Source organism: Microtus ochrogaster, chromosome 6 (assembly GCF_000317375.1).
Source record: "Microtus ochrogaster isolate Prairie Vole_2 chromosome 6, MicOch1.0, whole genome shotgun sequence".
Taxonomy (NCBI): Eukaryota; Metazoa; Chordata; class Mammalia; order Rodentia; family Cricetidae; genus Microtus; species Microtus ochrogaster.
Window position 1 is genome coordinate 65,139,858 of NC_022013.1, and position 3,905 is coordinate 65,143,762.

Below are 3,905 nucleotides of genomic sequence, written 5' to 3' on the forward strand. Positions count from 1 at the left end.
GCAGTCAGGGTTCCCTGCCCTCTGGAAAGTCCAAGGTCCTCCCCCCTCCCCCCATGCCTCTCCCCTTCCTCACGCCTCTCCCCCTCCCCCCACGCCTCTCCCCCTCTTCCCACTCCTCTCCTCCACTTTTCTCCCCTCCCCCCACTCCTCTCCCAGGCTGTCTTTGAATTCATAATTGTCTTGCCTCAGTCTCCAATTACTGAAGTCTATTTTAATAGATTTTAGAACGTAGTTTGAGATTATTCAGTAATGATGAAATAATAGTATATTTTACCACATGGGGAAAGATCCCCAATGTAGTTTATAATTAAAATGTAGCTTGTATTATAAAGGCTCCAATTGAAGTAATATGCTAGATAAAAGAGCTTTATATGTATTGGTATGTATTGTTAGCATATATTAATATACATAATGGTGGATTTTTATGGTGACATTTTCTGTAGATTAGATTGTCACTACACAAAACTATGAAAAAGCATCAAAAGAAACTAAGATCTCAGAGTAACTGCTTTCTTGAATGTAGACAAAGATGTAGTCAATGTAATACTATCAAACTGAACATAGTAACATAAAACACATCGTATATCATGACAGAGTGTGGTTGTGCCATGATGTGTGACTTAATATGTAAAGTAGTACAGGTGTGTGTATCATATCTGCACTTCCAAATTTCCTGGTGTGTGTGTGTGTGTGTATGTGTGTGTACGTGTGTGTATGTGTGTGGTGTGTATATATATATATGTGTCTGTGTATGTTTGTATGTGTGTGTATTGTGTGTGGTGTGTATGTATATGTATATATGTATGTGTGTGTAGTGTGTGTCTGTATGTCTGTATGCGTGTTTGTGTGTATGTGTGTATGTGTATATGTAAGTGTGTATGTATGCGTGTGTGTATGTGTGTGATATGTGTATATGTGTGTGTATTGTGTGGTGTGTGTATGTGTGTTGTGTATATGTGTTTGTGTATATGCATGTATATTTGTGTTGTGTGTGTATATGTGTGCTGTGTGTATATATATGTGTGTGTATGTATGTGTGTGTGTGTTGGGGTAAACACATTACCTGGATGATTGGTTAAATGGTACTATATTATAAGTATGATCAAGAAACTTATAGGGACTGGAGAAATAGCTTAGTATTTAAGATCAAAAGATGCTTTTCCAGAAGATCTGTTTTCCATTCCAAGAACCCACATGGTGGCTCATAACTGTCTATAACTCCAGTCCAAGAGGATCTGACACCCTCTTCTGGCCTCTAGTGGCACCAGATATACATTCCAGCGAAATATCCACACATGAAATAAAAACAAATATTTTAAGAACTTAAGTCAAGTCTATTAAATATGTAGCTTTCTGTATATCATATTATAATCTCTGTATAAAAATTAATTATATCATGTAATATTAATAAAATAAGGGAGAGTATGGATGTGATAAGAAATAGCAATGTACTAGATCTATCTACAATTAAGAACTAAGAAAAATAAGAATTAAAGAGAATTTCCACACTCTAATGAAGTACACTTAAGAAGTCTAGTCCTCTGTACCTTAGCTGGAATAATTCCACCCTACAGAAAGCAGCCACTTGGCTGTTGTCTGTGCATTGTGTCCACATTCTAGACTGTATCATTATAAATACTTCCTTCCATTGTCTGAAAGAGTTTGCTGGGGCCATCAGAACCTTTGATAAGAGATAGACAGGGGCCATGTAAACACGTAGCTTTCGGTCCGGCTTTATTCGTGCTCTGTGTGCTCTAAGTGTGTGGTCACATCTGCTGTTGAACACTAGGCAGTGATGTAAGTCAGCAGACTTAAAGTAGCCGGCTGAAGTGTGGAGGAGGACGACGGCCGCTTCCGTACTTGATGTAAGGCAGGCTTGTGCACATCCCTCTGCAGACTTAAAGTAGCCAGCTGAAGTGTGGAGGAGGACGACGGCCGCTTCTGTACTTGCACTCATGTTACTCTGGAAATAGCTGATCATAAACACGGCGCTCGCCAAGCTGCATTTCTCCAAGACATTCCTCAGCTGTGGGCAGCATCTCAGTCTAGAGGCAGACTGTTTACTAGGAAATTCACACAACAGGTATCAATAGAAAACCTACAGTAAGCATCATAGAAAGACAACTTCCCTGCTGTGGGAAGTCCTTCTGTGTATGTGTTGCTTTTATTGGTTAATGAATAAAGATGCTGTAGCCTATGGCACGGCAGGATGGAGTAAGGCGGGAATTACAAGCAGACAGAGGAGGAAAGACTATGGAGTCAGAGAGATGCCATGTAGCCACTGAAGGATACCGATGTGCCGGAACCTTACTGGTAAATCACAAGCCTCACAGTAAAATATAAAATGATAGAAAAGGGTTAATTACTTTTAAGCTGTAAGAGTTAGTTAATAAGAATCCTGAGCTACTAGGCCAAGCAGTGTTGTAATTAATATAGTTTCTGTGTGATTATTTCAGGTCTGGGCAGCCAGGAACAAACGAGCGGCCTCTGCCTACATCCCCTTCCCCACCAAATATGGAAGCCAAACACAGATATTCTTGTATTCAGCATTGTACTTTAGGATTCTGCTAAATAAATCCTGTAAGGAAAAAACTACATATTAAAAGAGTAAAGTGTTGGAGAATATTAACTTGGTAAAGGTGTGTTATATTTGTTTAATGATGTAAGGATGTGCTTGTTTGTGCTGCATTTGTAGAATTATGAAAATATTGCTGCATTTGTTACTCTTTGCCTGCCTAAGGTACCTGATTGGTCTAATAAACAGATGAATGCCAATAGCAAGACAGAAGAAAGGATAGGCAGGGCTGGCAGCAAAGAGAATAAACAAGAAGAGAAATCTAGGCTCTGAAGGAAGGAGAAGAGAAAAAAAAAAGGAGAGAATGAGGGACAAACCTGGGGTAAGAAACCAGGCGGATGCCAGACAGACAAACATAGAAAAACAGTGAAAGTTAAAAACAATGACATCTTGAATTCTAAAAAACAGTGACATCTTGAATTTTGCATGCAAATGGATGGAATTAGGAAACACTATCCTGAGTGAGATAACACAGACCCAAAAATATGAATATGGTATGTACTCACTCATTGGTGGATACTAGCCATAAACAAAGGACATTGAGCCTATAGTTCATGATCCTAAAGAAGCTAAGTAATAAGGTAAACCCAAAGAAAAATATATATAGATCCACCTGGAAACTGGAAGCAGACAAGGTCACCTGACAAAATTTGGAAGCATGGGGGCGGGTGGTAGAAGGAAGGGGAGAAGGGGAGGGTTGGGAGAGCTTGAGGGAATGGGATAGTTGAGATGGAGGAAGGACAGGTATGAGAGCAAGGAAAGAGATATCTTTATTGAGGGAGCCATTTTGGGGTTAGCAAGAAACCTGGCTCTAGAAAAATTCCCAAGAATCCACAAGGATGACCCCAGCTAAGACCCTAAACAATAGAGGAGAGGGTGCCTGAACTGGCCTTGTCCTGCAGTCAGACTGATGATTATCTTAAATATAACCATAGAACTTTTGTCCAACAACAGATGGAAACAGAGGCAGAGACCCACATCGGAGCACTGGACTGAGCTTCCAAGGTCCAGTTGAGGAGCGGAAGGAGGGAGAGTATGAACAAAAAAGTCAAGACCCTGAGGGGTTCATCCACTGAGACAATGTGCCTGGGCTAATGGAAGCCCACCAACTCCAAATGGACTGGGAATGAATGAGCATGGGTCAAACTAGTCCCTCTGAATGTGGTTGACAGTAGGGGCAGACTGAAGGACCAATGACAATGGCACTGGGATTTGTCTCTACTGCATGAACTGGCTTTTTGGGATCCTATTCTCTTTGGATGTATACCTTGCTCAACCTGGATGTAGTAGGGAGGGCCTTGGATTTTCCAAAGGGCAGGGTGCCTTGCCC

General features: G+C 40.8%; 2 long non-coding RNA genes across 2 annotated transcripts in view; one reads left to right on the forward strand and one right to left on the reverse strand.

Moving 5' to 3' along the window:
• The window catches only part of LOC113456191, an 11,734-nt gene extending 9,098 nt beyond the window's left edge, over positions 1 to 2,636 (forward strand). The window contains exon 3 of the long non-coding RNA XR_003377038.1: positions 2,457 to 2,636. This is a non-coding gene — a long non-coding RNA (uncharacterized LOC113456191). The remainder of the gene's footprint in view (positions 1 to 2,456) is intronic.
• Positions 1 to 3,905, reverse strand: part of LOC101984725 — a 21,183-nt gene that overhangs the window by 4,841 nt on the left and 12,437 nt on the right. The gene's annotated exons all lie outside the window — the stretch shown is intronic.